Below are 12869 nucleotides of genomic sequence, written 5' to 3' on the forward strand. Positions count from 1 at the left end.
TATAGGAAGGCCGGTATTTTTTTCCAGAGAAGGTGGTAACCCAGGGCCGGAACTAGGGGTAGGCAGAAGAGGCACTTGCCTAGGGCGCAAAGGCACAGGGGTGCCAGGCACGTACCTCTTCTGACGCCTTCCCCTAGCTCAGGCCGCTATGTTCAAAAGATGTGGCTGTAGTTCTACGTAGTGTACGGTCTTCTGCGCGCTCGCATTTTCTGCGCACTCGCATTTTCTGCGCACTCACATATTCTCCATCACTCGCACACTCCTACATACAGTATACTCGAAAACTTACACACACTTCTACATATGCTCTCACACACACACACACACTTCTACATGTATTCCCATACTAAAAACCAACAAAAACCCACACACTTCTACATAAGCTCCAACACACTTCTACATATGCACCCACAAAAACACCTACACACTTCTACATAAGCTCCCATACTCACTCACACCCACTTCTACAATAGCTCCAACGCTCACACCCACCACACAATTCTACATATGCTCCCACATTCACACCCAGCCGCACACTTATATGCTACCACACACCTATATATGCCAACACATTCACACCCACCCTCTTCTACATATGCTCCCACCCTCACAATTCTACATATGCAAATAAAGTTAAACTTTTTAACCATTATGGATGGATATGGAGTGCTCGTCCAATACTTTTCGACTAATGTGTGTATGTATCCTATAGTGTGTATGTGTCCTATAGTGTATGTGTCCTATAATGTGTGTATGTGTCCTATAGTGTATGTGTCCTATAATGTGGGTATGTATCCTATAATGTGTGTATGTGTCCTATAATGTGTGTATGTGTCTTAGAGGTGGTGTGGGTCCTATAAGTTGTGTATGTGTCCTATAAGTTGTGTATGTGTCCTATATTGTGTGTATGTGTCCTAAAATGTGTGTATGTGCCCTTGAGGGTGTGTATGTGCCCTATAATGTGTGTATGTGTCCTAAAATGTGGGTATGTGTCCTATAATGTGTGTATGTGTCTTTTAATGTATTCATGTGTCCTAGAGGTTGTGTATGTAGCCTAGAGAGTTATATAGGGTGTGTATGTTTTATATAGGGTATGCATTTGCACCTACCCAATTGTCCACTTCCTTCTCTCCCAGACTGTTATTTATTTATATTATTAATATTATTGCTGTTATTTCTCACACTAATTGCACTACTGTGCATGTATGGCATTTAGGGTATGCATGCCCGGGTTCTACTTCACACATGCACTGGAGGGTGTTTATGTGTCCTATAATGTGTATATGTGTCCTACAGGGTTTGTATGTGCCCTATAATGTGTGTATGTGTCCCGTGAGGATAGGTTAGAAATATCAAGTGTCCGAGCTCGACCTGCAGCTTGATGTTCGGGACATGTCTGAAACTTGTCCATCGCCCAAGAACAGAAGTTTGTACAGAACATGAACTGAGAGTAAACAAGCCATGGAAACCCCCTCCCAAAGGGGTATAAAAGGACATGTAGTGGAAGACCAATTTGAAATGCTTATGTACTTCTTGTGTCGTACGTGACTGTCATTCCCCCACAAATAAACCTTATCGGATTTCTTTATCTCATAAGTCTAGGTGGCATAATTTTGTGGAGGAGATTTCCTCGATAAATAAAGAGACTGGTTGCCTGACATTTTGGTGGCCTGTGTGAGGAAGAAGATTATATCCTTGAGTTGTACCCTGCATAAGAAACAAGTGACCCAAATTTCTACTGGCCAGGTAAGAACCGATTTTCGTTCTTATACAAAATGTGCTTGAAGTGACAAGCTTAGTTGGACAGGGTGCACTCAGGATGGACTTCTTAAACAGGTAATGCCACCTACGGGAATTGAAGCGGTTCTGTATTATATAATGCCTCTGCTTTCATTCTGCATAAAGATAATAGGGGCTTTGCATAATCCTCTTCATATTCTACTGCTACCACCTACTGGGAGCTGAGTGAAATAACATCATTAACCCTTTCTCAAGAGTTGTGAGTGACGGGCGAGAGTAGTGTGTTGAGGCACCTTCACAGTCAGCCTGAATGAGATAGGGTCCCCAAATTTCCATTGTCAGACCATGAGTTCCAGCTGGCAAAGGTCGGGGGTATAGGTCATTAGTGAGTGGTGAATGAGTCAGTAGGGTATCCTATCTCTGTGGTAATTTACTAACCTAAAGTAATGTTCATATGTATAATCATTGAAGTACTGGAAATTTCTATAGTAGTAGGTATACTTTTTCATAATTTTCGTGAAATTAGATATCTTTTTGCACATCTGGTATATCTGGTCGTGTGGGACCGGGCATTTACCCTGCCAACCGGGTTGGGACTCTTTGTGGAGGAGTTAAAAGGGTAAAGTGCGTTGTGGGAACTTTTCCACACCGGGAAAAGTTCCAGAGAAATAAATAAAAATGGGGAGTAGTTTCAGCTGTAAACGCAAGTCTGATTCTCTGGGAGATAAACAGACTCCAGCAGAGCTAATGGCTGATAAATACGGGTGGTGGATAATTGAAAAGTTGCCAGAGTGGAATGGGATGACCAGGGGTGATCCATTTGGTCAAGTGCCAATTGAAAGTAGTTACAGTTTAAACACATGGGCAATTTTCAGGAAAAATGATTTGATAGGTTTGACCAACAGGGAATGGATGCTGTAAACATTTGAATACTGGAATGTGGCCGATATACCCCAGAGATGAATAGTCTTGAGAGTGTATATACTTGTTTCACTAGGCTCTAGGAATTTCCTAATATTAGAGACATAGAGCAGGCAGTTGTGCTGTTATTAACGTTAATGCTGAGAATTTAGCTGAGCTTCTTAAGAAATTACAGATTCAGTAGGACCTGGAGATGAATAGAGGTCCAAAAAGGGTTCTGGGAGCTCACCACAGTTATGGGAAAACATGTATAGAAAGGTGAAGATAGAGGAAAGGGAGGAATAACTATTCTCATACACCTGATACAATAAGTGTAAATCCCAGACAATCCCCAACCAAGTTTTTTTTTTATTCCTGATTTACTTGAAGATAAAGCAAAGCAACCTGCTAGTGCACTTGCTGAGAAAGAAGCAATATAGCAAACTCCCCCGCAAGCACAGGAGCCTACAGCTCTGGTAGAACCCCCACCATATTCAGATTTGGCTGGCAAGGAGCGAGATCTTAGCTTAAGCCATACAGACATTAGAGGGGGCAGTGAGGCTCCAGTACAAGGGTTCCCAGTACATACAATAACCACAGTGGAACCACAGGCAGATATAAAAGCAGGAACAGGTGAAATAATGGAAAGAACAATGAGATAGAAGTACTACCTAAAAATGGCAAGCTTTGGAAGGAGTAATAGACAAATAGGAGTCACAAGAAAGGTTCACTTTTTGAAGTGAAACAAGCCCCAGGTGAAGAGGTCTGGGATTATAGTAAAATGTATTTAGACATAGCCAAGGAGCTAGATGTAAACCAGAAAGATCAAGCAAATATAATGTCCAATGCTGCTAAGCAGGCATGGATAGCTGGTCTGCAGGATAGTATACAAAAGAAACTGCAGGACATTAGACTTGATTATAGGAGTATGAATATGAATGCTCTGAGAGATATCTGTGCTAGTATAGAGCAGGAAAATCAGAGGAGAGCAAGGGTTAAGAACTACTACATTGCCAGTGATCAAAAGTGTGAATAGAGAAATTTAGAAAAGAAAATGAGTAACTGCTTCAATTGTGGTCATAACTGACATACATGGTAGCTTAACCAATTAAATTAAATTGAAAATTACCACTCCAGAGTCCAGATTTGGAAACTTTTGTAGAGGTTCTTATTATACCTGCCTATATTGTTGCATATGGCAAGGATGCCTTTGTTGAACTACAATTTCCAGATTTGACCAATGAGGAAGTCATTTGTTTAGTGGACTCAGGAGCAGTGAGAAAAATCATAGATGAGAACACTTTAAGGGGAGTAAAGTTACATTTAAGAAAGGCCCTGTCGCCACGGGCATAGGTGGGACTATATTATACCCTTGACAGAGACGCAACCTACTGTTGTAAGAGTAGGTAGAAATTCAGTTGTCCAAAATATATTGGTGTTAGATGACATACCCATGAATCTCCTGGGATGGGACATATTGTAGGCCTGCATACAATACACGCCAAAGGGTGCGGTTGTAACAACAAAATCAATCCCAGAGGAGATCCATTGTAGACTAACGTCCCTTCTAGAGCAGGAGGGTTGAAGAAAAACCAAATAGTGGACACAGCAAGAGTGAAATGGAGACAGGTGACATTCCTATAATAATGGTACAAAAACCTGGGAATTAATGGGGAGAGACAAAAATAAATAAATACATAAATAAAATATGGGGATAATGGAAGTGTTCCAGGTACAAATAAAGATTAAGCCAGGTAGTGAGTTGCCCAGAATACCTTAGTACCCGCTCTCCCCATTACAACAAAAAAGCATTAAAGATCATATTTAACTGTTATTGGAGCAAGGAGTGATGGTATAATTGGACTCACCAGTATGGACACCATCGTACCCAGTGAGGAAAAAAGATAGGCCAGGAGAGCCCCCCACCTTTAGGATGGTACATGACTTGAAAGCCATCAATAAGATAATAGGGAAGTTTATGCAACCACCTACCAATCACAGAGTGTTGAGAAATGTTATAGGAACGGTTTCTTATTGCAGGCTGGCAATAATACAAGCTCCTACACTCAACTGACCCAAGCAAACCTTTTCAGTTGTTTTGTGCTGTGACAGGAAATACAGGGAATGGTGTTTTGTGCCAAATGTCACCATCTGGAAGGCACATAGTGGCTCACGAGAGTCTGCAGTTATATACAATTATACAAGGTGGCCCTACATGTGTTAAAGAGGTGGCTGGGGCAGCCATGATAATAGAAAAAGTGGCCCTTATACGATTGGGTCAACCTCTCACTATATATATATGTCTCATGCGGCTGTTCAAACACAGTACTTAACCTCCTCCAGGCTTGGTAAGTATGAAGCCATCCTAAAGGAAACAGGAGACATAGTCGTGCAAAGATGTCCTGTTCTCAACCGCGCTACCTGCCTGCCCCCTGAAGAAGGGGAGGGTAAAGCAGAGACAGAGGTGGGTGACCACGATTATCTCCAGTTGATGGAGGAGGAAAGCAGTCAATCATCTCCTGTCCTGGAGGTTTCGATGCCTGATCTTGACTTGGTTATATACGTGGATGGTTCTAGGCTATACAAAGATGGAACCACTAGAACCTTGTATGCCACTGTAAGTCAGACAGAGGTGTTAGCTAGTGGCAAATTGCCTCCTCACTTTTCAGCACAGCAGGCAGAATTGGTAACTAACAAAGGTTAGGAAAAAGGCTGTAGGACATGGACAGCAGATAAGCTTATTCGATTTTAACTGATTTTGGGGTGATCTGGAAGTATAGAGGTTTTAAAACTACACAGAGAACTTTAGAGGAAAAAGGTAATAGATTGGCAGATGCAGTGGCTAAAGCAGCTGTGATTGGGACACAGGGAGGAAACATAGGTGGCACGCCACCCTGTCCAGCTGGGAAGAGAGCAGACAGGACACACGCAGACACAGAGAATGGCCCAACTACATGCTCAACCCCACCTAATAGATTCTTGCTAGCAGCTCAACAAGATGTAGAAACCAAGCCTATATTGGAGCCTTTCCAAGAGTTAAAATGTTGCAGGAAACTGCCCCCTCTGAATGTAGAGAAAAGATAAGGTAGCAAGAGATGTTATAGCTGTTCAAGAAGGTTTATGGGCTGAGTAAGGGAAATAGTGCATGCCACCTAGAGGGGAGCAAAGATTAATGAGTCTGGCACATGGTCAAGGCCATTTTGGGCCACAGCCAGTGGCACGTGCCTGGCATAGTGAATATATGGCAGAATTTTTTTTTTTTCAAGAATGGCAAGTCTACATAATGCATAAAATACTAATGCATAATGTGGGTACAATTATACATATCCCGCAGAAACATATGCCTAGTATACATATATGGGGTTCCTAAAACAATAAAGAGTGACAGAGGTATGTACTTCACAGGACAAGTAATACAAGAAAGATGCAAGCAATTAGGAATAGAAAAGGTTTCCCATACCCCATATCACCCACAAAGTTCAGGCAAAGTGGTGAGGTACAATGGGATAATTAAGACTAGACATGCCAAACTTATGTCATCACAACATACAAAAAAAAACTCCAGCACTCCCTTCTGAGTGGTGAAAATTAAACTGTATATCCTTTCTTCCATTGTGTTGATTGTGCAACTGACCACAATACAATTGATGATGGGGGGCAAGAGGTCTATGTTAGATACATAGAACTTATAGGAGCGTCTAAATGTATTGCCATATGAGTATATAATGGTTTCTATAGTAATATTGTTTATATTGTGGGAGTGGCAGTGAATAACACCCACATTTAAGGAAATTAAGACGACTGTCAATCTAAATCCCACAGCTTGGTCATATAGCATTGATAACAAATTTGAAATTTCACCAAGCAACCTGATAGAACTTAGTGAGGAAAGGAGAGACTGTGTAATTTCTCATACTATCATTTTGTCAGAATTTAGGGAGGGAAATTATTTGACATTGATTCTTTTTAAACATAAAAAGGAAAGATATCGGGTCAATTTAGCCATAGAAACCTAATGAATCCCCATCTTGATATAGACATTAATGATAGAATGCAGACCTATCACGATAAAGTGGAGGTGTATACCATGGGGCATATCAAGAGATTGTGCGACTACTTGACCCACCTACCATATGCATAAGCTCCAGGTTTGTTAATCATGCAGTAAGGGTGAGCGGACGCATACTATATTTATTATATTGGCACAACACTAGAAGTATGCAAAGTTGATTGATGACCACACAGCATGTTTCTTGCACCCCTAAGTGTTCATGTTTAGATGAAGAAGATGAGGGGAAAGGGGCTGCAAGTCAGAAATTGAAAATAACATGCAGTGGTTTGTATCATTACTGGGATATCATGGTATAGCTATTCCTAGACTATTACCACCTGGATTACACTACATTTGTGTAAACAGAACTACGCATGGCTCCCTATAGGGGCTTATGACAATAGTACAATAGGACGCGTAGCCAGAACATCTCGAAAGAGAAGAAGAAAAAGAGAATTATTCTCCACGGGAGACAAGGCATGGATGTGGTTCCCAGCATTAACTGGTTGGGGGAAAAAAAGCGACTTTGCAAAATAGAATGGCCCTAGATTACCTATTGGCGGCACAAGGTGGAGTTTGTGCTGTTGTAGGAAACGAGTGTTGTACATGGATACAAGATGCTCATGGTCCAATTGAGGCGCACCTGGACAAGGTGAGGGAGTTACAACAAAAAAGCAAGAAACATTTCCGTTAAATGGGGAAATCCTCTCTACTGGCTAGGAAGTGCAGGGACATGGTTATCAAATATTTTTAAGTCATTCATGGCACCAATCGTGAGTATGATTATATTCGTGATAATGTTTTTCTTTTTAATTAAGTTAATAATGTGTTGTTACAGGACTGCAACCAAGAATAGACGTAAACATGTCCACAAAGAAGAATAAGACACCCAAAACAACCTGTATGAAGTGCATAAAATAGTTGATTGTAAACTTAAGAATACAAAATTAATTTACAGAATCAGGTGGACAGGGTATTCCTCAAATGAGGATACCTGGGAACCATCTAAAAACCTTATAGAAAAAAAACTTATAGAGTGTGAACCGCTTTTTAATGAATTTTGGAAACAATATTTAGGTGTTGAAGTGTTAGATCCTATTGATATGTTAAAAAATTGCAGATAGATTGTTATGTAGCTTTTCATCATAAACCTCCTCTTCTGTAACGATCTAGGGACAATGTGAAATCGTGAGAGGTGGGGAATGGAGGACTTGTCTCCCCAGATAGTGTGTTCTCCTGTACTATGGGAAGCTAATAGAGCAACCATGGTGCAAAGTACCTAACCTGGGGTCTCACCTTTTCAGTAGTTGGGAAGGGAGAAATAAGGAAATGTGGCCCTAATCAGGGCCAAGAGGAGGGAATGTGAGGATCAAGTGTGTGAATAAGAAGTATTAAATATGGTTTAAATTGTTAATCATTAATAGGGAAGAAAAGATTCAGGCCTGAGCATTTTATGTCCTGGATCATGAACTTATAATCAACTTGTTTTCTTTGCAGTGTACCCTGATGTATGTTTATCAATTCTCAATATCGAGAAGATGGACTTGCTGAGTCATTTATCATTCCCTCCCGATCTCAACCAGAAGCTTGATGTTGGGGACATGTCTGAATCTTGTCTATCGCCCAAGAACAGAAGTTTGTACAGAACATGATCTGAGAGTAAACAAACCGTGGAAACCCCCTTCCAAAGGGGTATAAAAGGACATGTAGTGGAAGACTAATTTGGAATACTTATGTACTTCTTGTGTCGTACGTGACTGTCATTCCCCCGCAAATAAACCTTATCTGATTTCTTTATCTCATAAGTCTAGGTGGCATTAATTAGTGGAGGAGATTTCCTCGATAAATAAAGAGACTCGTTGCCTGACAGTCCTATAATGTGTGTATGTGTCCTAGAGGGTGTGTATGTGTCCTAGAGGTTGTGTATGTGGCCTAGAGAGTTATATAGGGTGTGTATGTTTTATATAGGGTATGCATGTGCGCCTACCCGATTATATTTCTCACACTAATTGCGCTACTGTGCATTCGTGGAGTTTAGCGTATGCACACTCGGGTCCCACTTCACACATGCACTGGAGCGCCAACTTGCACAGGATCGGGCTCAAACGGCACCACCACCGGCCAGGTTGCCTAGGGCACCAGGCCCGGCTCTGGTATGTGTCCTACAATGTGTGCCTGTGCCCTAGAAAGTGTGTGTGTACTAGAAGGTAGGTGTGTGTGTCTCCTATAATGTGTGTATGTGTCCTAGACTTTGTGTGTGTCCTATTTTGTGTGTATGTGTTCAACTTGTGTGTGTCCTATAATGTATGCATGTGTCCTAGAGGTTGTGCATGTGGCCTAGAGAGTTATATAGGGTGTATATGTGTTATATAGGGTATGCATGTGCGTCTACCCGATGTCCAGTTCCTTCTCTCCCCGACTGTCGCTGTTATTTCTCACACTAATTGCGCTACTGCGCATGCATGACGTTTACGGTATGCATGCTCGGGTCCCACTTCACACATGTACTGAAGCGCCAACTTGTGCAGGAGTGCGCATGTGCCCTAGAAAGTGTGTGTGTCCTAGAAGGTAGGTGTGTTTCCTCTAATGTGTGTATGTGTCCTAGACTGTATGTGTCCTATAATGTGTGTAGGTGTCCTATAATATGTGTTGGTGGAGTGCATATGTCCTAGAGGGAGTGCATGTGTCCAATAATGTGTGCATGTTTCCAATAATGTGTGTATGGGTCCTATAATATGTGTATGTGTCCTATAATGAGTGTGTCCTATAATGTATGTATGTGTCCTAGATGGTGTGTATTTGTCCTAGAGGGCATGTATGTGTCCCATAATGTGTGTATGAATCCAATAATAACTGTATGTGTTCTATAATGTGTGTATGTGTCGTAGACTTTGTGTATGTGTCCTATAATGTGGGTAGGTGTCCTATAATGTGTGTAGGTGCCCTAGAATGTGTGGATGTGTCCTAGAATGTGTGGATGTGTCCTAGAATGTGTGGATGTGTCCTAGAATGTGTGGATGTGTCCTAGAATGTGTGGATGCGTCCTAGAGGGTAATTATGTGTATTATAATGTGTGCATGTGTCCTATAATGTGTGTGTATGTGTCCCATAATGTGTGTATCTGTCCCATAATGTGTTTATGTGTCCCATAATGTGTGTATGTGTCCAACAATGTGTGTCCTATAATGTGTCTGTGTGTCCTAAAATGTGTGCACGTGTCCAATAATGTGCGCACATGTCCAATAATGTGTGCACGTGTCCAATAAAGTTTGTGTGTGTCCTATAATGTGTCCTAGAGGGTGTGCATGTGTCCCATAATGTATGTATCCAATAATGACTGTATGTGTTCTATAATGTGTATAGGCATCCTATTATGTGTGTATGTGTCCAATAACGTGTGTCCTATAATGTATGTGTCCTATAATGTGTGCATGTGTCCTATAATGTGTGTGTGTGTCCAATATAGTGTGCTTGTGTCCAATAAAGTGTGTATGGGTCCTATAATGTGTATGGGTCCTATAATATGTGTATGGGTCCTATAATATGTGTATGGGTCCTATAATATGTGTATGGGTCCTATAATATGTGTATGGGTCCTATAATGAGTTTATGTGTCCTAGAGGTCGTGTATGTGCCCTATAACATGCGTATGTGTCCAATAAAGTGTGTATGTGTCCAATAAAGTTTGTATGTGTCCTATAATGAGTGTGTCCTACAATGTGCGTATGTGTCCTAGAGGGTGTACATGTGTCCTAGAGGGTATGTGTCAAATAAAGTGTGTATGTGTCCAATAAAGTGTGTATGTGCCAATAATGTGTGTATGTGTGTCAGCCACCGCAGCTCTGTCATGGAGCTTGCGGCCGCCTCCCCCTCAGCCTATTTAAGTTTGCACAGGTGCAGTAACGATGTGCAGTTATACTTACTCTATCTGGAAGTAAGGCTGGTGTCTCTCATGCTCCAAGATCTTCATGTCGAGAATCATCATATGTGCCAATAATGTGTGTATGTGTCCAATAAAGTGTGTATGTGCCAATAATGTGTGTATGTGTCCAATAAAGTGTGTATGTGTCCAATAAAGTGTGTATGTGCCAATAATGTGTGTATATGCCTATAATGTGTGTGTACTATAATGTGTGTATGTGTCCTAGAGGGTTTATGTGTACTATAACGTGTGTGTATGCGTGTTCTATAATGTGTGTATGTGTCCCATAATGTGTGTATGTATCCAACAATAAATGTATGTGTTCTATAATGTGTGTAGGTGCCCTATAATGTGTGTAGGTGCCCTATAATGTGTGTAGGTGCCCTATAATGTGTGTAGGTGTCCTATAATGTGTGTAGGTGTCCTATAATGTGTGTAGGTGTCCTATAATGTTTGTAGGTGCCCTATCATGTGTGTAGGTGCCCTATAATGTGTGTAGGTGTCCTATAATGTGTGTAGGTGTCCTATAATGTGTGTAGGTGTCCTATAATGTGTGTAGGTGCCATATAATGTTTGTAGGTGCCCTATAATGTGTGTATGTGTCCTAGAGGGTGTGTATGTCTCCAATAATGTGTGTATGGGTCCAATAATGTGTGTTTGGGTCCAATAATGTGTGTATGTGTCAATAATGTGTGTATGTGTCCTATAATGAGTGTGTCCTATAATATATCTCCAATAATGTGTGTATGGGTCCAATAATGTGTGTATGGGTCCAATAATGTGTGTATGTGTCAATAATGTGTGTATGTGTCCAATAAAGTGTGTATGTTCCAATAATGTGTGTATGGGTCCTATAGTATGTGTATGTGTCCCATAATGAGTGTGTCCCATTATGTGTGTATTTATCCAATAATGACTGCATGTGTTCTATAATGTGTGTATGTGTCGTAGACTTTGTGTATGTGTCCAATAAAGTGTGTAAGGGGCCAATAATGTGTGTATGTGTCCTAGACTGCGTGTATGTGTCCTAGACTGCGTGTATGTGTCCTAGACTGCGTGTATGTGTCCTAGAATGCGTGTATGTGTCCTAGACTGCATGTATGTGTCCTAGACTGCGTGTATGTGTCCTAGAATGTGTGTATGTGTGTCTTATAATGTATTTATGTGTCCTATACTGTGTGTATGTGTCCTAGAATGTGTGTATGTGTCCTGTTAGGTGTTTATGTGGCGTAATGTGTGTATAGTTACATAGTTACATAGTTAAATTAGGTTGAAAAAAGACAAAGTCCATCAAGTTCAACCCCTCCAAATGAAAACCCAGCATCCATACACACACCCCTCCCTACTTTTAATTAAAATTCTATATACCCATACCTATACTAACTATAGAGTTTAGTATCACAATAGCCTTTGATATTATGTCTGTCGAAAAAATCATCCAAGCCATTCTTAAAAGCATTAACTGAATCAGCCATCACAACATCACCCGGCAGTGCATTCCACAACCTCACTGTCCTGACTGTGAAGAACCCTCTACGTTGCTTCAAATGAAAGTTCTTTTCTTCTAGTCTAAAGGGGTGGCCTCTGGTACGGTGATCCACTTTATGGGTAAAAAGGTCCCCTGCCATTTGTCTATAATGTCCTCTAATGTACTTGTAAAGTGTAATCATGTCCCCTCTCAAGCGCCTTTTTTCCAGAGAAAACAACCCCAACCTTGACAGTCTACCCTCATAATTTAAGTCTTCCGTCCCTCTAACCAATTTAGTTGCACGTCTCTGCACTCTCTCCAGCTCATTTATATCCCTCTTAAGGACTGGAGTCCAAAACTGAACTGCATACTCCAGATGAGGCCTTACCAGGGACCTATAAAGAGGCATAATTATGTTTTCATCCCTTGAGTTAATGCCCTTTTTTATGCAAGACAGAACTTTATTTGCTTTAGTAGTCACAGAATGACACTGCCCAGAATTAGACAAGGTGTTATCTACAAAGACCCCTAGATCCTTTTCATTTAATGAAACTCCCAACACATTGCCATTTAGTGTATAACTTGCATTTATATTATTTTTGCCAAAGTGCATAACCTTGCATTTATCAACATTGAACCTCATTTTCCAGTTTGCTGCCCAGTTTTCCAGTTTAGACAGATCACTTTGCAAAGTGGCAGCATCCTGCATGGAACCTATAGTTCTGCACAATTTAGTATCATCTGCAAAAATAGAAACAGTACTTTCAATGCCCACCTCCAGGTCATTA

Source organism: Xenopus laevis, chromosome 9_10L (assembly GCF_017654675.1).
Source record: "Xenopus laevis strain J_2021 chromosome 9_10L, Xenopus_laevis_v10.1, whole genome shotgun sequence".
In the NCBI taxonomy this organism is placed as follows: Eukaryota; Metazoa; Chordata; class Amphibia; order Anura; family Pipidae; genus Xenopus; species Xenopus laevis.